Raw genomic sequence first — 27,928 nt, 5'->3', positions numbered from 1 at the left:
TAGATACATTGTATAGTGGTCGTGTATCAGTACTGTATAGATACACTGTATAGTGGCCGTGTATCAGTACTGTATAGATACACTGTATAGTGGCCGTGTATCAGTACTGTATAGATACATTGTATAGTGGCCGTGTATCAGTACTGTATAGATACATTGTATAGTGGTCGTGTATTAGTACTGTATAGATACATTGTATAGTGGCCGTGTATTAGTACTGTATAGATACATTGTATAGTGGCCGTGTATTAGTACTGTATAGATACATTGTATAGTGGTTGTGTATCAGTACTGTATAGATACATTGTATAGTGGCCGTGTATTAGTACTGTATAGATACATTGTATAGTGGCCGTGTATTAGTACTGTATAAATACATAGTATAGTGCTTGTGTATCAGTACTGTATAGATACATTGTATAGTGGCCGTGTATTAGTACTGTATAGATACATTGTATAGTGGCCGTGTATTAGTACTGTATAGATACATTGTATAGTGGCCGTGTATTAGTACTGTATAGATACATTGTATAGTAGCCGTGTATCAGTACTGTATAGATACATTGTATAGTGGCCGTGTATCAGTAATGTATAGATACACTGTATAGTGGTTGTGTATCAGTACTGTATAGATACATTGTATAGTGGCCGTGTATTAGTACAGTATAGATACATTGTATAGTGGCCGTGTATTAGTACTTTATAGATACATTGTATAGTGGTCGTGTATCAGTACTGTATAGATACACTGTATAGTGGCCGTGTATTAGTACTGTATAGATACATTGTATAGTGGCCGTGTATTAGTACTTTATAGATACATTGTATAGTGGCCGTGTATCAGTACTGTATAGATACATTGTATAGTGGCCGTGTATTAGTACTGTATAGATACATTGTATAGTGGTTGTGTATCAGTACTGTATAGATACATTGTATAGTGGCCGTGTATTAGTACTGTATAGATACATTGTATAGTGGCCGTGTATTAGTACTGTATAAATACATAGTATAGTGCTTGTGTATCAGTACTGTATAGATACATTGTATAGTGGTTGTGTATTAGTACTGTATAGATACATTGTATAGTGGCCGTGTATTAGTACTGTATAGATACATTGTATAGTGGCCGTGTATTAGTACTGTATAGATACATTGTATAGTGGCCGTGTATTAGTACTGTATAGATACATTGTATAGTAGCCGTGTATCAGTACTGTATAGATACATTGTATAGTGGCCGTGTATCAGTAATGTATAGATACACTGTATAGTGGTTGTGTATCAGTACTGTATAGATACATTGTATATTGGCCATGTATTAGTACTGTATAGATACATTGTATAGTGGCCGTGTATTAGTACTGTATAGATACATTGTATAGTGGTTGTGTATCAGTACTGTATAGATACATTGTATAGTGGTCGTGTATCAGTACTGTATAGATACATTGTATAGTGGCCGTGTATCAGTACTGTATAGATACATTTTTAGTGGCTGTGTATTAGTACTGTATAGATACATTGTATAGTGGTCGTGTATTAGTACTGTATAGATACATTGTATAGTGGCCGTGTATTAGTACTGTATAGATACATTGTATAGTGGCCGTGTATCAGTACTGTATAGATACACTGTATAGTGGTTGTGTATTAGTACTGTATAGATACATTGTATAGTGGCCGTGTATTAGTACTGTATAGATACATTGTATAGTGGCCGAGTATCAGTACTGTATAGATACATTGTATAGTGGCCGTATATTAGTAGTGTATAGATACACTGTATAGTAATCGTGTATTAGTACTGTATAGATACACTGTATAGTGGCCGTGTATCAGTACTGTATAGATACATTGTATAGTGGCCGTGTATCAGTACTGTATAGATACATTGTATAGTAATCGTGTATTAGTACTGTATAGATACACTGTATAGTGGCCGTGTATCAGTACTGTATAGATACACTGTATAGTGGCCGTGTATTAGTACTGTATAGATACACTGTATAGTGGTTGTGTATCAGTACTGTATAGATACACTGTATAGTGGCCGTGTATTAGTACTGTATAGATACACTGTATAGTGGTTGTGTATCAGTACTGTATAGATACATTGTATAGTAATCGTGTATTAGTACTGTATAGATACATTGTATAGTGGCCGTGTATCAGTACTGTATAGATACACTGTATAGTGGCTGTGTATCAGTACTGTATAGATACATTGTATAGTAATCGTGTATTAGTACTGTATAGATACACTGTATAGTGGCCGTGTATTAGTACTGTATAGATACATTGTATAGTGGCCGTGTATTAGTACTGTATAGATACATTGTATAGTGGCCGTGTATCAGTACTGTATAGATACATTGTATAGTGGCCGTGTATTAGTACTGTATAGATACATTGTATAGTAATCGTGTATTAGTACTGTATAGATACACTGTATAGTGGTTGTGTATCAGTACTGTATAGATACACTGTATAGTGGCCGTGTATCAGTACTGTATAGATACACTGTATAGTGGTTGTGTATCAGTACTGTATAGATACATTGTATAGTGGTTGTGTATCAGTACTGTATAGATACATTGTATAGTAATCGTGTATTAGTACTGTATAGATACATTGTATAGTGGCCGTGTATCAGTACTGTATAGATACACTGTATAGTGGCTGTGTATCAGTACTGTATAGATACATTGTATAGTAATCGTGTATTAGTACTGTATAGATACACTGTATAGTGGCCGTGTATCAGTACTGTATAGATACACTGTATAGTGGCCGTGTATTAGTACTGTATAGATACATTGTATAGTGGCCGTGTATAAGTACTGTATAGATACATTGTATAGTGTCCGTGTATCAGTACTGTATAGATACCTTGTATAGAGGCCGTGTATCAGTACTGTATAGATACATTTTATAGTGGCTGTGTATTAGTACTGTATAGATACATTGTATAGTGGCCGTGTATTAGTACTGTATAGATACATTGTATAGTGGCCGTGTATTAGTACTGTATAGATACATTGTATAGTGGCCGTGTATTAGTACTGTATAGATACATTGTATAGTGACCGTGTATCAGTACTGTATATATACATAGTATAGTGGCCGTGTATTAGTACTGTATAGATACATTGTATAGTGGCCGTGTATTAGTACTGTGTAGATACATTGTATAGTGGTTGTGTATCAGTACTGTATAGATACATTGTATAGTGGCCGTGTATTAGTACTGTATAGATACATTGTATAGTGGCTGTGTATTACTACTGTATAGATACATTGTATAGTGGCCGTGTATTAGTACTGTATAGATACATTGTATAGTGACCGTGTATCAGTACTGTATAGATACACTGTATAGTGGCCGTGTATTAGTACTGTGTAGATACATTGTATAGTGGTTGTGTATCAGTACTGTATAGATACATTGTATTGTGGCCGTGTATTAGTACTGTATAGATACATTGTATAGTGGCTGTGTATCAGTACTGTATAGATACACTGTATAGTGGCCGTGTATTAGTACTGTATAGATACATTGTATTGTGGCCGTGTATTAGTACTGTATAGATACATTGTATAGTGGCTGTGTATCAGTACTGTATAGATACACTGTATAGTGGCCGTGTATTAGTACTGTATAGATACATTGTATAGTGGCTGTGTATCAGTACTGTATAGATACATTGTATAGTGACCGTGTATAAGAACTGTATAGATACATTGTATAGTGGCCGTGTATTAGTACTGTGTAGATACATTGTATAGTGGCCGTGTATTAGTACTGTATAGATACATTGTATAGTGGTCGTGTATCAGTACTGTATAGATACACTGTATAGTGGCCGTGTATCAGTACTGTATAGATACATTGTATAGTGGTTGTGTATTAGTACTGTATAGATACATTGTATAGTGGTCGTGTATCAGTACTGTATAGATACATTGTATAGTGGCCGTGTATTAGTACTGTATAGATACATTGTATAGTGGTCGTGTATCAGTACTGTATAGATACACTGTATAGTGGCCGTGTATCAGTACTGTATAGATACATTGTATAGTGGCCGTGTATCAGTACTGTATAGATACACTGTATAGTGGCCGTGTATTAGTACTGTATAGATACATTGTATAGTGGTTGTGTATCAGTACTGTTTAGATACATTGTATAGTGGCCGTGTATTAGTACTGTATAGATACATTGTATAGTGGCCGTGTATTAGTACTGTATAGATACATAGTATAGTGGTTGTGTATCAGTACTGTATAGATACATTGTATAGTGGTTGTGTATTAGTACTGTATAGATACATTGTATAGTGGCCGTGTATCAGTACTGTATAGATACATTGTATAGTGGCCGTGTATTAGTACTGTATAGATACATTGTATAGTGGTTGTGTATCAGTACTGTATAGATACATTGTATAGTGGCCGTGTATTAGTACTGTATAGATACATTGTATAGTGGCCGTGTATTAGTACTGTATAGATACATAGTATAGTGGTAGTGTATCAGTACTGTATAGATACATTGTATAGTGGCCGTGTATCAGTACTGTATAGATACATTGTATAGTGGTCGTGTATCAGTACTGTATAGATACATTGTATAGTGGCCTTGTATTAGTACTGTATAGATACATTGTATAGTGGCCGTGTATTAGTACTGTATAGATACATTGTATAGTGGCCGTGTATTAGTACTGTATAGATACATAGTATAGTGGTTGTGTATTAGTACTGTATAGATACATTGTATAGTGGCCGTGTATTAGTTCTGTATAGATACATTGTATAGTGGTCGTGTATCAGTACTGTATAGATACATTGTATAGTGGCCGTGTATTAGTACTGTATAGATACATTGTATAGTGGCCGTGTATTAGTACTGTATAGATACATTGTATAGTAGCCGTGTATCAGTACTGTATAGATACATTGTATAGTGGCCATGTATCAGTACTGTATAGATACATTGTATAGTGGCCGTGTATTAGTACTGTATAGATACATTGTATAGTGGTCGTGTATCAGTACTGTATAGATACATTTTTAGTGGCTGTGTATTAGTACTGTACAGATACATTGTATAGTGGTCGTGTATTAGTACTGTATAGATACATTGTAAAGTGGCCGTGTATTAGTACTGTATAGATACATTGTATAGTGGCCGTGTATCAGTACTGTATAGATACACTGTATAGTGGTTGTGTATTAGTACTGTATAGATACATTGTATAGTGGCCGTGTATTAGTACTGTATAGATACATTGTATAGTGGCCGAGTATCAGTACTGTATAGATACATTGTATAGTGGTTGTGTATCAGTACTGTATAGATACATTGTATAGTGGCCGTATATTAGTACTGTATAGATACACTGTATAGTAATCGTGTATTAGTACTGTATAGATACACTGTATAGTGGCCGTGTATCAGTACTGTATAGATACATTGTATAGTGGCCGTGTATCAGTACTGTATAGATACATTGTATAGTAATCGTGTATTAGTACTGTATAGATACACTGTATAGTGGTTGTGTATCAGTACTGTATAGATACACTGTATAGTGGCCGTGTATCAGTACTGTATAGATACATTGTATAGTAATCGTGTATTAGTACTGTATAGATACACTGTATAGTGGCCGTGTATCAGTACTGTATAGATACACTGTATAGTGGCCGTGTATTAGTACTGTATAGATACACTGTATAGTGGTTGTGTATCAGTACTGTATAGATACATTGTATAGTGACCGTGTATTAGTACTGTATAGATACATTGTATAGTGGCCGTGTATTAGTACTGTATAGATACACTGTATAGTGGCTGTGTATCAGTACTGTATAGATACATTGTATAGTAATCGTGTATTAGTACTGTATAGATACATTGTATAGTGGTTGTGTATCAGTACTGTATAGATACATTGTATAGTGGTTGTGTATCAGTACTGTATAGATACATTGTATAGTGACCGTGTATTAGTACTGTATAGATACATTGTATAGTGGCCGTGTATTAGTACTGTATAGATACACTGTATAGTGGCTGTGTATCAGTACTGTATAGATACATTGTATAGTAATCGTGTATTAGTACTGTATAGATACATTGTATAGTGGTTGTGTATCAGTACTGTATAGATACATTGTATAGTGGTTGTGTATCAGTACTGTATAGATACATTGTATAGTGGCCGTGTATTAGTACTGTATAGATACATTGTATAGTGGCCGTGTATTAGTACTGTATAGATACATTGTATAGTGGTTGTGTATTAGTACTGTATAGATACATTGTATAGTGGCTGTGTATCAGTACTGTATAGATACATTGTATAGTGACCGTGTATTAGTACTGTATAGATACATTGTATAGTAATCGTGTATTAGTACTGTATAGATACATTGTATAGTGGCCGTGTATTAGTACTGTATAGATACATTGTATAGTGGCCGTGTATCAGTACTGTATAGATACATTGTATAGTGGTTGTGTATCAGTACTGTATAGATACATTGTATAGTGACCGTGTATTAGTACTGTATAGATACATTGTATAGTGGCCGTGTATTAGTACTGTATAGATACACTGTATAGTGGCTGTGTATCAGTACTGTATAGATACATTGTATAGTAATCGTGTATTAGTACTGTATAGATACACTGTATAGTGGCCGTGTATCAGTACTGTATAGATACATTGTATAGTAATCGTGTATTAGTACTGTATAGATACATTGTATAGTGGCTGTGTATCAGTACTGTATAGATACATTGTATAAGAATCGTGTATTAGTACTGTATAGATACATTGTATAGTGGCCGTGTATTAGTACTGTATAGATACATTGTATAGTGGCCGTGTATCAGTACTGTATAGATACATTGTATAGTGGCCGTGTATTAGTACTGTATAGATACACTGTATAGTGGCCGTGTATTAGTACTGTATAGATACATTGTATAGTAATCGTGTATTAGTACTGTATAGATACACTGTATAGTAATCGTGTATTAGTACTGTATAGATACACTGTATAGTGGCCGTGTATCAGTACTGTATAGATACACTGTATAGTGGCCGTGTATCAGTACTGTATAGATACATTGTATAGTGGTTGTGTATCAGTACTGTATAGATACATTGTATAGTAATCATGTATTAGTACTGTATAGATACATTGTATAGTGGCCGTGTATCAGTACTGTATAGATACACTGTATAGTGGCTGTGTATCAGTACTGTATAGATACATTGTATAGTAATCGTGTATTAGTACTGTATAGATACACTGTATAGTGGCCGTGTATCAGTACTGTATAGATACACTGTATAGTGGCCGTGTATTAGTACTGTATAGATACATTGTATAGTGGCCGTGTATTAGTACTGTATAGATACATTGTATAGTGACCGTGTATCAGTACTGTATATATACATAGTATAGTGGCCGTGTATTAGTACTGTATAGATACATTGTATAGTGGCCGTGTATCAGTACTGTATAGATACATTGTATAGTGGCCGTGTATTAGTACTGTGTAGATACATTGTATAGTGGTTGTGTATCAGTACTGTATAGATACATTGTATAGTGGCCGTGTATTACTACTGTATAGATACATTGTATAGTGGCCGTGTATTAGTACTGTATAGATACATTGTATAGTGACCGTGTATCAGTACTGTATAGATACACTGTATAGTGGCGTGTATTAGTACTGTGTAGATACATTGTATAGTGGTTGTGTATCAGTACTGTATAGATACATTGTATAGTGGCCGTGTATTAGTACTGTATAGATACATTGTATAGTGGCTGTGTATCAGTACTGTATAGATACACTGTATAGTGGCCGTGTATTAGTACTGTATAGATACATTGTATAGTGGTTGTGTATTAGTACTGTATAGATACATTGTATAGTGGCTGTGTATCAGTACTGTATAGATACATTGTATAGTGACCGTGTATTAGTACTGTATAGATACATTGTATAGTGGCCGTGTATTAGTACTGTGTAGATACATTGTATAGTGGTTGTGTATCAGTACTGTATAGATACATTGTATAGTGGCCGTGTATTAGTACTGTATAGATACATTGTATAGTGGTCGTGTATCAGTACTGTATAGATACACTGTATAGTGGCCGTGTATCAGTACTGTATAGATACATTGTATAGTGGTTGTGTATTAGTACTGTATAGATACATTGTATAGTGGTCGTGTATCAGTACTGTATAGATACATTGTATAGTGGCCGTGTATTAGTACTGTATAGATACATTGTATAGTGGTCGTGTATCAGTACTGTATAGATACACTGTATAGTGGCCGTGTATCAGTACTGTATAGATACATTGTATAGTGGCCGTGTATCAGTACTGTATAGATACACTGTATAGTGGCCGTGTATTAGTACTGTATAGATACATTGTATAGTGGTTGTGTATCAGTACTGTATAGATACATTGTATAGTGGCCGTGTATTAGTACTGTATAGATACATTGTATAGTGGCCGTGTATTAGTACTGTATAGATACATAGTATAGTGGTTGTGTATCAGTACTGTATAGATACATTGTATAGTGGTTGTGTATTAGTACTGTATAGATACATTGTATAGTGGCCGTGTATCAGTACTGTATAGATACATTGTATAGTGGCCGTGTATTAGTACTGTATAGATACATTGTATAGTGGTTGTGTATCAGTACTGTATAGATACATTGTATAGTGGCCGTGTATTAGTACTGTATAGATACATTGTATAGTGGCCGTGTATTAGTACTGTATAGATACATAGTATAGTGGTTGTGTATCAGTACTGTATAGATACATTGTATAGTGGCCGTGTATCAGTACTGTATAGATACATTGTATAGTGGTCGTGTATCAGTACTGTATAGATACATTGTATAGTGGCCTTGTATTAGTACTGTATAGATACACTGTATAGTGGCCGTGTATTAGTACTGTATAGATACATTGTATAGTGGCCGTGTATCAGTACTGTATAGATACATTGTATAGTGGTTGTGTATCAGTACTGTATAGATACATTGTATAGTGGCCGTGTATTAGTACTGTATAGATACATTGTATAGTGGCCGTGTATTAGTACTGTATAGATACATAGTATAGTGGTTGTGTATTAGTACTGTATAGATACATTGTATAGTGGCCGTGTATTAGTACTGTATAGATACATTGTATAGTGGCCGTGTATTAGTACTGTATAGATACATTGTATAGTAGCCGTGTATTAGTACTGTATAGATACATTGTATAGTGACCGTGTATTAGTACTGTATAGATACATTGTATAGTGGCCGTGTATCAGTACTGTATAGATACATTGTATAGTGGTTGAGTATCAGTACTGTATAGATACATTGTATAGTGGCCGTGTATTAGTACTGTATAGATACATTGTATAGTGGCCGTGTATTAGTACTGTATAGATACATAGTATAGTGGTTGTGTATTAGTACTGTATAGATACATTGTATAGTGGCCGTGTATTAGTACTGTATAGATACATTGTATAGTGGTCGTGTATCAGTACTGTATAGATACATTGTATAGTGGCCGTGTATTAGTACTGTATAGATACATTGTATAGTGGCCGTGTATTAGTACTGTATAGATACATTGTATAGTAGCCGTGTATCAGTACTGTATAGATACATTGTATAGTGGCCGTGTATTAGTACTGTATAGATACATTGTATAGTGGCCGTGTATTAGTACTGTATAGATACACTGTATAGTGGCCGTGTATTAGTACTGTATAGATATATTGTATAGTGGCCGTGTATCAGTACTGTATAGATACATTGTATAGTGGCCGTGTATTAGTACTGTATAGATACATTGTATAGTGGCCGTGTATCAGTACTGTATAGATACATTGTATAGTGGCCGTGTATTAGTACTGTATAGATACATTGTATAGTGGTCGTGTATCAGTACTGTATAGATACATTTTTAGTGGCTGTGTATTAGTACTGTATAGATACATTGTATAGTGGTCGTGTATTAGTACTGTATAGATACATTGTAAAGTGGCCGTGTATTAGTACTGTATAGATACATTGTATAGTGGCCGTGTATCAGTACTGTATAGATACACTGTATAGTGGTTGTGTATTAGTACTGTATAGATACATTGTATAGTGGCCGTGTATTAGTACTGTATAGATACATTGTATAGTGGCCGAGTATCAGTACTGTATAGATACATTGTATAGTGGCCGTATATTAGTACTGTATAGATACACTGTATAGTAATCGTGTATTAGTACTGTATAGATACACTGTATAGTGGCCGTGTATCAGTACTGTATAGATACATTGTATAGTGGCCGTGTATCAGTACTGTATAGATACATTGTATAGTAATCGTGTATTAGTACTGTATAGATACACTGTATAGTGGCCGTGTATCAGTACTGTATAGATACACTGTATAGTGGCCGTGTATTAGTACTGTATAGATACACTGTATAGTGGTTGTGTATCAGTACTGTATAGATACATTGTATAGTGACCGTGTATTAGTACTGTATAGATACATTGTATAGTGGCCGTGTATTAGTACTGTATAGATACACTGTATAGTGGCTGTGTATCAGTACTGTATAGATACATTGTATAGTAATCGTGTATTAGTACTGTATAGATACATTGTATAGTGGTTGTGTATCAGTACTGTATAGATACATTGTATAGTGGCCGTGTATCAGTACTGTATAGATACATTGTATAGTGGTTGTGTATCAGTACTGTATAGATACATTGTATAGTGACCGTGTATTAGTACTGTATAGATACATTGTATAGTGGCCGTGTATTAGTACTGTATAGATACACTGTATAGTGGCTGTGTATCAGTACTGTATAGATACATTGTATAGTAATCGTGTATTAGTACTGTATAGATACATTGTATAGTGGCTGTGTATCAGTACTGTATAGATACATTGTATAGTAATCGTGTATTAGTACTGTATAGATACATTGTATAGTGGCCGTGTATTAGTACTGTATAGATACACTGTATAGTGGCCGTGTATCAGTACTCTATAGATACATTGTATAGTGGCCGTGTATTAGTACTGTATAGATACACTGTATAGTGGCTGTGTATCAGTACTGTATAGATACATTGTATAGTAATCGTGTATCAGTACTGTATAGATACATTGTATAGTGGTTGTGTATTAGTACTGTATAGATACATTGTATAGTGGCCGTGTATCAGTACTGTATAGATACATTGTATAGTGGTTGTGTATTAGTACTGTATAGATACATTGTATAGTGGTTGTGTATTAGTACTGTATAGATACATTGTATAGTGGTTGTGTATCAGTACTGTATAGATACATTGTATAGTAATCGTGTATCAGTACTGTATAGATACATTGTATAGTGGTTGTGTATTAGTACTGTATAGATACATTGTATAGTGGCCGTGTATCAGTACTGTATAGATACATTGTATAGTGGTTGTGTATTAGTACTGTATAGATACATTGTATAGTGGTTGTGTATTAGTACTGTATAGATACATTGTATAGTGGTTGTGTATCAGTACTGTATAGATACATTGTATAGTGGCCGTGTATCAGTACTGTATAGATACATTGTATAGTGGTTGTGTATCAGTACTGTATAAATACACTGTATAGTGGCCGTGTATTAGTATAGATACTGCCCCCATTATCTGAGATGAGACAACCTCTTTAAATTTGTGTTTATGAGGTCAGGAGATCAGAATTAAGAGATGCACATGAGCCTTCAGATGATGGGATTCAAAGAAAACAGAAACTGTTAGCCCACAAACAGACAGATTTTTAACCCTTATATTTCAGAAATGACTAAACATTTTTAATAAAGACCAACCGAAAAAAATATTTTTAGCCCAAATTTAGTATAATGCAAACTAAACATTCCTCAGAAGGGGTCCATTGCCTTTAAGAAAAATAAACATCCGACAAGTTCCTTCTGAAGCTTGAGCAGTGAGTGGAGCGTTCTGACCGGAGCGCACAGGCATACGTCTCCATTTCCCTGACAGCCATTATTGACCATTAACGGCCATACCAGAGAATCTGCGTTAATATGCGCTAATGGCGATCACACCTTAGTGATATCCCACGAGCGAGAGAGGCTCCGAGAGATCGCACTGATAGGAGAGAGCAAACTGAGATGTATGGATGCCGCCTGCAAGGAGAGAGAGGCGCCGCGAGGCCCCCAGATGAGGATCGATGGAGCTGCGTAGTCCATTCCCATCCTGACCTTTAAGAGGTTTGGAAAATGTCCATTATACGAACCTCGATTCGCTCCACAGTCACAATCCTGCAGTTATTTTCTGGATTATTGGACGTCCTTGACCAAAAGCAGTACATTTTATTCCCATTTACCTGTTTCAATTTGCCTTCGGACCCTGAACCAATGGGGGAGTTGCGATTAGCGCCTAGCCTCTAAAAGTGTCAGTCTACACTGCAGTCTTGAAATTCTATTCATAAACCAGGAGGCTCAGGATGAATACAGCTAAAGGCTTTTGCCTAGATACAATAGAGCATGGATGGCCAACCTGTGGCTCTCCAGCTGTTGCAAAACTACAACTCCCAGCATGCCCAGACAGCCTACAGCTATCAGCCTACAGCAGGGCATGGTGGGAATTGTAGTTTTACAACAGCTGAAGAGCCACAGGTTGGCCAGCCCTGCAATAGAGGTATACAATAGATACAATAATGGTATGGCTCTCTGGGTAAACATATAAATAAAACCGCACAGCGGTTCAGTAATAGTTTGTACATTTTCTTTTCCATGCACATGTAGCAGAGTTCAGTTTGCGATTGGACTGTTTCCTTTGATTGCCATGTCTCTGGAGTCAGACAACGGAGCAGTTTTGGCTTCCGTTTTATTGAAGTTGACAACTGGTTGTGCAATGTAGCAAACTCACCTCTGCTACATATGTATTTCTACAGTTATACTTCAGAAATTGGAGGGTGAAGAAGATGTGTATGTCGCCTCTGCAGCTCATGCTGAATGTTGGGTTCTGTGCTTTCTCCCTAGTTCCTCATGGGTGGAGCCAAAGCTCCTCCTCTCTACGGTAACCTTACAAACGAGGAAGAGGTCATATCACCTTTTTCTTCTACTTAAATGCTCTTCTATCCTGAAATGTCCGTTTTGGGACCAGAAATTTGGGCCCGATTTTTTGTTTTTGTGGGCTACTTTTTGCCTCTCCCCTTATGCTTTACCCTGCATGTGCTCTTCATAAAGGTGCAAGAATGCAACATTCATCCCCCTGCAAGAAGCGGAGTGTTTGTGGGTTAAGGCTAAACCTTTCATTTCCTTCAGTTTTGGCTAAATGAAGAACTATGAAGAAGAAAACAAATCTGGTATTTGCATTTCCCTGCCATTATATATTCATGCTGGGGTTTATTTTAATTTTTCATGGGATCCATTTCACTTCATAAGTAATTGGTAATGAAATATTCACATCGGAGCCTTCACAACAAAGAAAATGTGATTCACTCTCTTTTTTTTTATTGAGACGGAAGCAACTTCTTTTTTGTTTCTAAAAGACTGAAAAATAAACTCTGTCTCCAAGATGATCTTTGTGGTAGAGATGTAGCAGAGATGAGTTTCTTCTTTGATCAATGGGCACAGCTAAACAGTGCAACAGTACAGCTCGGGCCCACTCATCTTCATGGGGTTGGCCACCTCCTGCCTCAAACTTTGAGTTGCATCGCTGGCAAAGATCCCTCTAAGATTTTGTATTCCTCTTGTTCTAGGTCAGGGAAGAGTAATTGTCCATATGTCTGGTGCTCCATGGCAATAAAGGTTTTAGTGTCAGCCTCCCTGCTGATCTAGGGCAGTGAAAGAGCTAATGGCAATTGTCATGGTGGTCTAGAAGAGTGAAGGGGTTTATATCAGTATACCTGGTGGTTTAGGACAGTGAGGGAGTCTCGATTAATGTTAGCATACTCGTGGTCCAGGGCAGTGAAGGGATTAATGGCAGAATCCATGGTGGTCTAGGGCAGTTAAGAAGTTAATGTTAAAATCCCTGGTTATTTAGGGCATTGAAACATTTATTGCCAGGATCCCTGGTGGTCTAGGGCGGTGAAGGGATCAATGTCAGAATGCCTGGTGGTCTAGGGAAGAAGAGAGATTAATGCCAGAATCTATGGTGGTCTAGGGAAGTGAAGAGATTAATTCCAGAATCCCTGGTGGTCTAAGGAAGTGAAGAGATTAATTCCAGAATCCCTGGTGGTCTAGGGAAGAGGAGAGATTAATTCCAGAATCCCTGGTGGTCTAGGGAAGTGGAGAAATTAATGCCAGGATCCCTGGTGGTCTAGAGCAGTGAAGAGATTAATACCAAAATCCCTGGTGGTCTAGAGCAGTGAAGAGGTTAATACCAGAATCCCTGGTGGTCAAGAGCAGTGAAGAGATTAATGCCAGAATCCCTGGTGGTCTAGGGCGATGAACAGATTAATTTCAGAATCCCTGGTGGTCTAGGGAAGTGGAGAGATTAATGCCAGAATCCCTGGTGGTCTAGGGCGGTGAAGGGATCAATGTCAGAATGCCTGGTGGTCTAGGGAAGAAGAGAGATTAATGCCAGAATCTATGGTGGTCTAGGGAAGTGGAGAGATTAATTCCAGAATCCCTGGTGGTCTAGGGAAGTGGAGAGATTAATTCCAGAATCCCTGGTGGTCTAGGGAAGTGGAGAGATTAATGCCAGGATCCCTGGTGGTCTAGAGCAGTGAAGAGATTAATACCAAAATCCCTGGTGGTCTAGAGCAGTGAAGAGGTTAATACCAGAATCCCAGGTGGTCAAGAGCAGTGAAGAGATTAATGACAGAATCCCTGGTGGTCTAGGGCGATGAACAGATTAATTTCAGAATCCCTGGTGGTCTAGGGAAGTAGAGAGATTAATGCCAGAATCCCTGGTGGTCTAGGGCGATGAAGAGATTAATTTCAGAGTCCCTGGTGGTCTAGAGCAGTTTAGAGATAAATACCAAAATCCCTGGTGGTCTAGGGAAGTGAAGAGGTTTATGTCAGAATCCCTGGTGGTCTAGAGCAGTGAAGGGATTAATGCCAGAATCCCTGGTGGTCTAGGGAAGTAGAAAGATTAATGCTAGAATCCCTGGTGGTCTAGGGAAGTGGAGAGATTAATGCCAGGATCCCTGGTGGTCTAGAGCAGTGAAGAGATTAAAACCAGAATCCATGGTGGTCTAGAGCAGTGGAGAGATTAATGACAGAATCCCAGCTGGTCTAGAGCAGTGAAGAGATTAATACCAGAATCCCTGGTGGTCTAGAGCAGTGGAGAGATTAATAGCAGAATCCATGGTGGTCTAGAGCAGTGGAGAGATTAATGCCAGAATCCCTGGTGGTCTAGAGCAGTGGAGAGATTAATGCCAGAATCCATGGTGGTCTAGAGCAGTGGAGAGATTAATGCCAGAATCCATGGTGGTCTAAAGCAGTGGAGAGATTAATGACAGAATCCATGGTGGTCTAGAGCAGTGGAGAGATTAATGCCAGAATCCATGGTGGTCTAGAGCAGTGGAGAGATTAATGACAGAATCCCTGGTGGTCTAGAGCAGTGAAGGGATTAATGCCAGAATCCCTGGTGGTCTAGAGCAGTGGAGAGATTAATGACAGAATCCATGGTGGTCTAGAGCAGTGGAGAGATTAATGACAGAATCCCCGCTGGTCTAGGGTATTGAAGGGATGAATGTCAAGACACCTGGTAGCCTAGGAAAGTGTGTTCAAGAGGGAGGTTAAATCCAATATCATTGGTGGTCTAGGCCAGTGAAGTCTTCGATGTAAGAATTCCTGGTGGAGGGTGTTGTAAGAGTTAATGCTGCATACCTGGGGTCCAGATGAGAGCAGGGGGGGGATTAAGAAGATGGAGCGTCTGTAAATGTATGATTCCACAGTTTACTTTATGATGGACAGAGCACTCCAGAATCGATCTGCCCAATCATTAAGCGGAGAGGCGTAAAAAAAGAATCCACGCTCAACCGTACTATACGGACAGACTCAGCTCTGCTACACCGGTATACATGTTATTAGAAGATAGATTCAAAGTGGAGGAAGGTCTAATCCTACATGTAGGGGCCATCAATACTGTGCCGGCTCAGCAATGGTCAGACACTAGACTGAAGTGACAGGCGGCTGAGTCAGCGCAGAGATTGTCATACGAGCGGGAATAGAATTGGGCGCGGTGCCAGGTATATGGAAGAGACAGACCATCATAAATTTTATATACTCCACCTAAAAATGTCAGTGGATCCCATAGGACAGTGCTAAAGCAAAGCGAGTAATGTACAGCATGCGAACAACTATGCTCAATGCAGTCACTGTCTCTTAGTTTTATCTGTTCCTGGGAAAGCTGTGTGTCCATCCATTATTACCCAGCATGGCCGACCTGTCCATTTATCCAGCAGGACAAGGTTTGGAGGTGAATCATTGCACAATTGGCAGATTTGTAATTCAGGAGTTTAGCAAAGCTGGGTGAGCTCTAGTTTCCTATCAGAGATGTCTGTAGCATCCTCTTGATGCATTCACTAATTGTGCATCTGCTTGCTGTCAAGGAAAGTGAACATTATGTTTTGATCAAGTGACTGAAAACTTGACAGCTGAGATTTTGTCGCGGCGCTTCTAATCTAGAGAGTTCTCTGCGAGCCGACCACATCAACTATTTAAATTCTCATATTGTGTTACAATGAGTCAGTTGCAGATAAACGTATCAATCTTGAATTCCAAATGTTTACTGTACTGAGGATTGTATAGACTGGAAGTAATATTATTAAATCACAGTCAGTGAGATCAAGCAGAGATCTTGAAAATTGTGACTATTAGAAGGCTGATTTATACAACTATTTAAATAAACCTGAAAACCCCTTTAAGGGCCCATGCAGACGAGCGCGTGAGCCCTGTGCAAACAGCGGGTCCACAATATACTGTACGGGCACTCCCTATCGCACATATGGACCTATTGACTTGAATGCGATACACAAAATACGGAGTGGTGGGGAGCGGAGGCACGGATCAGAAGCCTACGGAAGCACTATGAAGCACTATCCGTGGGATTTCGGTTCAATATGTTTGCAGTGCGGAACTTATCTTGCAGATAGCGGACACTTACAAGTAAATGGGTCCGCATCCGCAAATGGCTTGCACACAGATGGTGCCCGTGCATTGATACCGCTATTTGCAGTTTGCAGCACGGGGACAGGGCGCATCCTGTTGTAATCCTCTTGAGAAACTGAACATATATACTAATTTCTAACCTCTAAGAACATGTCCAAGTATCAATGGAGAATCCAGAATATCTCATTTCAAGATGTTAATATTTTACTGTTATGGACATAAACGCATCACTTGTCTTCCTGGTGGATCATCCACAATGTCCCATTTAAAGCCACTGCCCATGTTTAAAGGAACACTCCAGGGGAAAGCATTAACCTCTGTTAGGTCTACTGGGGAGATTCTTGAATATGTCTTCTAAAAGTGTCTAAATAATACTTTGCAGAACAGTCCTTCTTTCCATGTACTGTACTCGGAGAGAACCGTGAAGACCACAGGAGGGTTTAAGTCATACAACATATTCCACAGCCTCTCATCTTCTTGCAGCAGCCACAACAGAAGATACATATACCCAACATAGATCTTAGTCTTTCCCGGGGTACAAACAAGGCACGAGGAGATAGCAAAACCTGGGGATAGAGAGGGGTATAAATGAGACATTGCAAGAAAATACAAATATATATTAATGGCCCCTATGTACAAGAATAAAACTAATATAACACCAAGATTGGATACTGGACATTTTCTACTTCTATTTACTATAGTACTGTCTCTGATTTCAAAGAGTAAAACCACTATAATAATGCCTCCTATTTACAAGAATATTACTTTTAAAATAAAGTCCATAAGATTGTAACTACTATAATACTGCTCCTATATACAAGAATTGAACTACTATAATACTGCTCCATATGTACAAGAATATAACTACTATAATACTGCTCCTATGTACAAGAATATAACTACTATAATACTGTTCCTATGTACAAGAATATAACTACTATAATACTGCCTCCTATATACAAGAATATAACTACTATAATACTGCCTCCTATATACAAGAATATAACTACTATAATACTGCTCCTATGTACAAGAATATACCTACTATAATACTGCTCCTATGTACAAGACTATAACTACTATAATACTGCTCCTATGTACAAGAATATAACTACTATAATACTGCTCCTATGTACAAGAATATAACTACTATAATACTGCTCCTCTGTACAAGAATATAACTACTATAATACTGCCTCCTATGTACAAGAATATAACTACTATAATACTGCCTCCTATGTACAAGAATATAACTACTATAATACTGCTCCTATGTACAAGAATATAACTACTATAATACTGCTCCTATGTACAAGAATATCACTACTATAATACTGCCTCCTATGTACAGGGATATAACTACTATAATACTGCTTCTATGTACAAGAATATAACTACTATAATACTGCTCCTATGTACAAGAATATAACTACTATAATACTGCTCCTATGGACAAGAATATGACTACTATAATACTGCTCCTATGTACAAGAATATAACTACTATAATACTGCCTCCTATATACAAGAATATAACTACTATAATACTGCCTCCTATGTACAAGAATATAACTACTATAATACTGCTCCTATGTACAGGAATATAACTACTATAATACTGCTCCTATGTACAAGAATATAACTACTATAATACTGCTCCTATGTACAAGAATAAACCTACTATAATACTGCTCCTATGTACAAGACTATAACTACTATAATACTGCTCCTATGTACAAGAATATAACTACTATAATACTGCTCCTATGTACAAGAATATAACTACTATAATACTGCTCCTCTGTACAAGAATATAACTACTATAATACTGCCTCCTATGTACAAGAATATAACTACTATAATACTGATCCTATGTACAAAAATATAACTACTATAATACTGCCTCCTATGTACAGGGATATAACTACTATAATACTGCTCCTATGTACAAGAATATAACTACTATAATACTGCTCCTATGTACAAGAATATAACTACTATAATACTGCTCCTATGTACAAGAATATAACTACTATAATACTGCTCCTATGTACAGGAATATAACTACTATAATACTGCTCCTATGTACAAGAATATAACTACTATAATACTGCTTCTATGTACAAGAATATAACTACTATAATACTGCTCCTATGTACAAGAATATAACTACTATAATACTGCCTACTATGTACAAGAATATAACTACTATAATACTGCCTCCTATGTACAAGAATATAACTAATAATACTGCTCCTATGTACAAGAATATAACTACTATAATACTGCTCCTATGTACAAGAATATAACTACTATAATACTGCTCCTCTGTACAAGAATATAACTACTATAATACTGCTCCTATGTACAAAAATATAACTACTATAATACTGCCTCCTATGTACAGGGATATAACTACTATAATACTGCTTCAATGTACAAGAATATAACTACTATAATACTGCTCCTATGTACAAGAATGTAACTACTATAATACTGCCTACTATGTACAAGAATATAACTACTATAATACTGCCTCCTATGTACAAGAATATAACTAATAATACTGCTCCTATGTACAAGAATATAACTACTATAATACTGCTCCTATGTACAAGAGTATAAATACTATAATACTGCTCCTATGTACAAGAATATAACTACTATAATACTGCTCCTATGTACAAGAATATAACTACTATAATACTGCTCCTATGTACAAGAATATAACTGCTATAATACTGCTCCTATGTACAAGAATATAACTACTATAATACTGTTTCCTATGTACAAGAAAATAACTACTATAATACTGCCTCCCATGTACAAGAATCTAACTACTATAATACTGCTCCTAATTACAAGAGTATAAATACTATAATACTGCTCCTGTGTACAAGAATATAACTACTATAATACTGCTCCTATGTACAAGAATATAACTACTATAATACTGCTCCTATATAAAAGAATATAACTACGATAATACTGCTTCTATTTACAAGAATATAACTACTATAATACTGCTTCTATGTACAAGAATATAACTACTATAATACTGCCTTCTATGTACAAGAATATAACTACTATAATACTGCTCCTATGTACAAGAATATAACTACTATAATACTGCCTTCTATGTACAAGAATATAACTACTATAATACTGCTCCTATGTACAAGAATATAATTACTATAATACTGCCTCCTATGTACAAGAATATAACTACTATAATACTGCTCCTATGTACAAGAATATAACTACTATAATACTGCTCCTATGTACAAGAATATAACTACTATAATTCTGCTCCTATGTACAAGAATATAACTGCTATAATACTGCTCCTATGTACAAGAATATAACTACTATAATACTGCTCCTATGTACAAGAATATAACTGCTATAATACTGCTCCTATGTACAAGAATATAACTACTATAATACTGTTTCCTATGTACAAGAAAATAACTACTATAATACTGCCTCCCATGTACAAGAATCTAACTACTATAATACTGCTCCTAATTACAAGAGTATAAATACTATAATACTGCTCCTGTGTACAAGAATATAACTACTATAATTCTGCTCCTATGTACAAGAATATAACTACTATAATACTGCTCCTATATAAAAGAATATAACTACGATAATACTGCTTCTATTTACAAGAATATAACTACTATAATACTGCTTCTATGTACAAGAATATAACTACTATAATACTGCCTTCTATGTACAAGAATATAACTACTATAATACTGCTCCTATGTACAAGAATATAACTACTATAATACTGCCTTCTATGTACAAGAATATAACTACTATAATACTGCTCCTATGTACAAGAATATAATTACTATAATACTGCCTCCTATGTACAAGAATATAACTACTATAATACTGCTCCTATGTACAAGAATATAACTACTATAATACTGCTCCTATGTACAAGAATATAACTACTATAATTCTGCTCCTATGTACAAGAATATAACTGCTATAATACTGCTCCTATGTACAAGAATATATCTACTATAATACTGCCTCCTATGTACAAGACTATAACTACTATAATACTGCTCATATGTACAAGAATATAACTACTATAATACTGCTCCTATGTACAAGAATAGAACTACTATAATACTGCCTCCTATGTACAAGAATAGAACTACTATAATACTGCTCCTATGTACAAGAATAGAACTACTATAATACTGCTCCTATGTACAAGAATATAACTACTATAATACTGCTCCTATGTACAAGAATATAACTACTATAATACTGCTCCTATGTACAAGAATATAACTACTATAATACTGCTCATATGTACAAGTATATAACTACTATAATACTGCTCCTATGTACAAGTATATAACTACTATAATACTGCTCCTATGTACAAGAATATAACTACTATAATACTGCTCCTATGTACAGAATATAACTACTATAATACTGCCTCCTATGTACAAGAATATAACTACTATAATACTGCTCCTATGTACAAGAATATAACTACTATAATACTGCTCCTATGTACAAGAATATAACTACTATAATACTGCTCCTCTGTACAAGAATATAACTACTATAATACTGCTCCTATGTACAAGAATATAACTACTATAATACTGCTTCTATGTACAAGAATATAACTACTATAATACTGCTCCTATGTACAAGAATATAACTACTATAATACTGCCTACTATGTACAAGAATATAACTACTATAATACTGCCTCCTATGTACAAGAATATAACTAATAATACTGCTCCTATGTACAAGAATATAACTACTATAATACTGCTCCTATGTACAAGAATATAACTACTATAATACTGCTCCTCTGTACAAGAATATAACTACTATAATACTGCTCCTATGTACAAAAATATAACTACTATAATACTGCCTCCTATGTACAGGGATATAACTACTATAATACTGCTTCAATGTACAAGAATATAACTACTATAATACTGCTCCTATGTACAAGAATGTAACTACTATAATACTGCCTACTATGTACAAGAATATAACTACTATAATACTGCCTCCTATGTACAAGAATATAACTAATAATACTGCTCCTATGTACAAGAATATAACTACTATAATACTGCTCCTATGTACAAGAGTATAAATACTATAATACTGCTCCTGTGTACAAGAATATAACTACTATAATACTGCTCCTATGTACAAGAATATAACTACTATAATACTGCTCCTATGTACAAGAATATAACTGCTATAATACTGCTCCTATGTACAAGAATATAACTACTATAATACTGTTTCCTATGTACAAGAAAATAACTACTATAATACTGCCTCCCATGTACAAGAATCTAACTACTATAATACTGCTCCTAATTACAAGAGTATAAATACTATAATACTGCTCCTGTGTACAAGAATATAACTACTATAATTCTGCTCCTATGTACAAGAATATAACTACTATAATACTGCTCCTATATAAAAGAATATAACTACGATAATACTGCTTCTATTTACAAGAATATAACTACTATAATACTGCTTCTATGTACAAGAATATAACTACTATAATACTGCCTTCTATGTACAAGAATATAACTACTATAATACTGCTCCTATGTACAAGAATATAACTACTATAATACTGCCTTCTATGTACAAGAATATAACTACTATAATACTGCTCCTATGTACAAGAATATAATTACTATAATACTGCCTCCTATGTACAAGAATATAACTACTATAATACTGCTCCTATGTACAAGAATATAACTACTATAATACTGCTCCTATGTACAAGAATATAACTACTATAATTCTGCTCCTATGTACAAGAATATAACTGCTATAATACTGCTCCTATGTACAAGAATATAACTACTATAATACTGCCTCCTATGTACAAGACTATAACTACTATAATACTGCTCCTATGTACAAGAATATAACTACTATAATACTGCTCCTATGTACAAGAATAGAACTACTATAATACTGCCTCCTATGTACAAGAATAGAACTACTATAATACTGCTCCTATGTACAAGAATAGAACTACTATAATACTGCTCCTATGTACAAGAATATAACTACTATAATACTGCTCCTATGTACAAGAATATAACTACTATAATACTGCTCCTATGTACAAGAATATAACTACTATAATACTGCTCCTATGTACAAGTATATAACTACTATAATACTGCTCCTATGTACAAGTATATAACTACTATAATACTGCTCCTATGTACAAGAATATAACTACTATAATACTGCTCCTATGTACAGAATATAACTACTATAATACTGCCTCCTATGTACAAGAATATAACTACTATAATACTGCTCCTATGTACAAGAATATAACTACTATAATACTGCTCCTATGTACAAGAATATAACTACTATAATACTGCTCCTCTGTACAAGAATATAACTACTATAATACTGCCTCCTATGTACAAGAATATAACTACTATAATACTGCTCCTATGTACAAAAATATAACTACTATAATACTGCCTCCTATGTACAGGGATATAACTACTATAATACTGCTTCTATGTACAAGAATATAACTACTATAATACTGCTCCTATGTACAAGAATATAACTACTATAATACTGCCTTCTATGTACAAGAATATAACTACTATAATACTGCCTCCTATGTACAAGAATATAACTAATAATACTGCTCCTATGTACAAGAATATAACTACTATAATACTGCTCCTATGTACAAGAGTATAAATACTATAATACTGCCTACTATGTACAAGAATATAACTACTATAATACTGCTCCTATGTACAAGAATATAACTACTATAATACTGCCTCCTATGTACAAGAATATAACTACTATAATACTGCTCCTATGTACAAGAATATAACTACTATAATACTGCCTCCTATGTACAAGAATATAACTAATAATACTGCTCCTATGTACAAGAATATAACTACTATAATACTGCTCCTCTGTACAAGAATATAACTACTATAATACTGCTCCTATGTACAAAAATATAACTACTATAATACTGCCTCCTATGTACAGGGATATAACTACTATAATACTGCTTCAATGTACAAGAATATAACTACTATAATACTGCTCCTATGTACAAGAATGTAACTACTATAATACTGCCTACTATGTACAAGAATATAACTACTATAATACTGCCTCCTATGTACAAGAATATAACTAATAATACTGCTCCTATGTACAAGAATATAACTACTATAATACTGCTCCTATGTACAAGAGTATAAATACTATAATACTGCTCCTGTGTACAAGAATATAACTACTATAATACTGCTCCTATGTACAAGAATATAACTACTATAATACTGCTCCTATGTACAAGAATATAACTGCTATAATACTGCTCCTATGTACAAGAATATAACTACTATAATACTGTTTCCTATGTACAAGAAAATAACTACTATAATACTGCCTCCCATGTACAAGAATCTAACTACTATAATACTGCTCCTAATTACAAGAGTATAAATACTATAATACTGCTCCTGTGTACAAGAATATAACTACTATAATTCTGCTCCTATGTACAAGAATATAACTACTATAATACTGCTCCTATATAAAAGAATATAACTACGATAATACTGCTTCTATTTACAAGAATATAACTACTATAATACTGCTTCTATGTACAAGAATATAACTACTATAATACTGCCTTCTATGTACAAGAATATAACTACTATAATACTGCTCCTATGTACAAGAATATAACTACTATAATACTGCCTTCTATGTACAAGAATATAACTACTATAATACTGCTCCTATGTACAAGAATATAATTACTATAATACTGCCTCCTATGTACAAGAATATAACTACTATAATACTGCTCCTATGTACAAGAATATAACTACTATAATACTGCTCCTATGTACAAGAATATAACTACTATAATTCTGCTCCTATGTACAAGAATATAACTGCTATAATACTGCTCCTATGTACAAGAATATAACTACTATAATACTGCCTCCTATGTACAAGACTATAACTACTATAATACTGCTCCTATGTACAAGAATATAACTACTATAATACTGCTCCTATGTACAAGAATAGAACTACTATAATACTGCCTCCTATGTACAAGAATAGAACTACTATAATACTGCTCCTATGTACAAGAATAGAACTACTATAATACTGCTCCTATGTACAAGAATATAACTACTATAATACTGCTCCTATGTACAAGAATATAACTACTATAATACTGCTCCTATGTACAAGAATATAACTACTATAATACTGCTCCTATGTACAAGTATATAACTACTATAATACTGCTCCTATGTACAAGTATATAACTACTATAATACTGCTCCTATGTACAAGAATATAACTACTATAATACTGCTCCTATGTACAGAATATAACTACTATAATACTGCCTCCTATGTACAAGAATATAACTACTATAATACTGCTCCTATGTACAAGAATATAACTACTATAATACTGCTCCTATGTACAAGAATATAACTACTATAATACTGCTCCTCTGTACAAGAATATAACTACTATAATACTGCCTCCTATGTACAAGAATATAACTACTATAATACTGCTCCTATGTACAAAAATATAACTACTATAATACTGCCTCCTATGTACAGGGATATAACTACTATAATACTGCTTCTATGTACAAGAATATAACTACTATAATACTGCTCCTATGTACAAGAATATAACTACTATAATACTGCCTTCTATGTACAAGAATATAACTACTATAATACTGCCTCCTATGTACAAGAATATAACTACTATAATACTGCTCCTATGTACAGGAATATAACTACTATAATACTGCTCCTATGTACAAGAATATAACTACTATAATACTGCTCCTATGTACAAGAATATAACTACTATAATACTGTTCCTATGTACAAGGATATAACTACTATAATACTGCTCCTATGTACAAGAATATAACTACTATAATCCTGCTCCTATGTACAAGAATATAACTACTATAATACTGCTCCTATGTACAAGAATATAACTACTATAATACTGTTCCTATGTACAAGGATATAACTACTATAATACTGCTCCTATGTACAAGAATATAACTACTATAATCCTGCTCCTATGTACAAGAATATAACTACTATAATACTGCCTCCTATGTACAAGAATATAACTACTATAATACTGCTCCTATGTACAAGACTATAACTACTATAATACTGCTCCTATGTACAAGAATATAAGTACTATAATACTGCTCCTATGTACAAGAATATAACTACTATAATACTGCTCCTATGTACATGAATATAACTACTATAATACTGTCTCCTATGTACAAGAATATAACTACTATAATACTGCTCCTATGTACAAGAATATAACTAATAATACTGCTCCTATGTACAAGAATATAACTACTATAATACTGCTCCTATGTACAAGAGTATAAATACTATAATACTGCTCCTGTGTTCAAGAATATAACTACTATAAAACTGCCTCCTAGCTGAGAGGACGTGTGTAGGTGGTTCTCCTCATGTCAGGAGCTAGCCCAGGGAGGGGTCACCCTGGGCGGGGATACTCCCCAGGCAAGGCCCCTGCTCCAAGGCCTACTCTGGGAAACAATTCCCAGACATCTCAACCTGTGGATGAAAATCCCAAAGTTCTTGTGAAGAAAATGAATGTCAGCGGTAATGTCGTCAGCGGTCCAAGTCAAGGTGTCAGCAGTCTGTATGGAGGAAGAAGCCAAGAAGTAAAGAAAGTAACAGCAGAAAAGAAAGCAGCCGCAGTAAGTAAGAGTGTGATGAAGCCATTGACCAGTGTGAATGTGCAGCCTCCAGAATACCCTGAGGGAAGAGGCCAGCAGATTGTGCAGGAGGTGAAGACTCCATTGCGGCCGGAAGGTGTGCAGCCCTCACCCTCCCCATGCAGACAGAGAAGAACTTCTCTGGAGAGACAGACCATACAGCAAAATCTGCAGCAAAATGTCCTGATAACTTCTGACCGTACGAGATCTGGGAGCAGCAGCAAGAAAGATGCAAAAAGTGTGGATGAAACCAAAGAAGGTAAAGCAGGAAGGTTACCAGGTGCAGCCACTGGAGAAAACCTGGGAGCTGGTCTCCAAACTGGGGATTGTGCACCCACCGCAGTGACCGCAACAAGTCCAAAGCCACAAGTGTCTTCACCAGCAGTGCAGAGACCTGGGCTGGACACAAGCGGGGCCACTACACCTGTGAGTCCACAGCCTGCAATACCCAGCAATGGACAGTCTGCTGGAGGGGGAGAGCGCGCACCTGAGCTGAGCCTCGCTGACAAAATCCCAGCACTGGTGCAGAGAATGGAGACTCTGAGAAGAGAGAAACTGCAGCTTCAGAAGCAGATAGACTGCATGTACAAGCTGAAGGCAGCAAACCCTGACCACCAGGAGCTGCACGACCGCAAGCTGAGCTCCCTGGCCATACAGCTCGCTGACACCGTAAGGGAGATGGACTCTGTCCTGGAACAACTAGGACCAGTTGGAGAGACTTATAAGAACCAGCAGCGCTTTGTATCAGATTTTTTCCAAGATGGCGCCCGGCAGTCCCATGGAAAACCCTTACTGCAGCCAGCAAGTTTTTCCTTTAAAGAAGGAAGTCTGTACAAAG

This window comes from Bufo bufo, chromosome 1 (genome assembly GCF_905171765.1).
Source record: "Bufo bufo chromosome 1, aBufBuf1.1, whole genome shotgun sequence".
In the NCBI taxonomy this organism is placed as follows: domain Eukaryota; kingdom Metazoa; phylum Chordata; class Amphibia; order Anura; family Bufonidae; genus Bufo; species Bufo bufo.
This window is presented reverse-complemented; position numbering follows the sequence as displayed.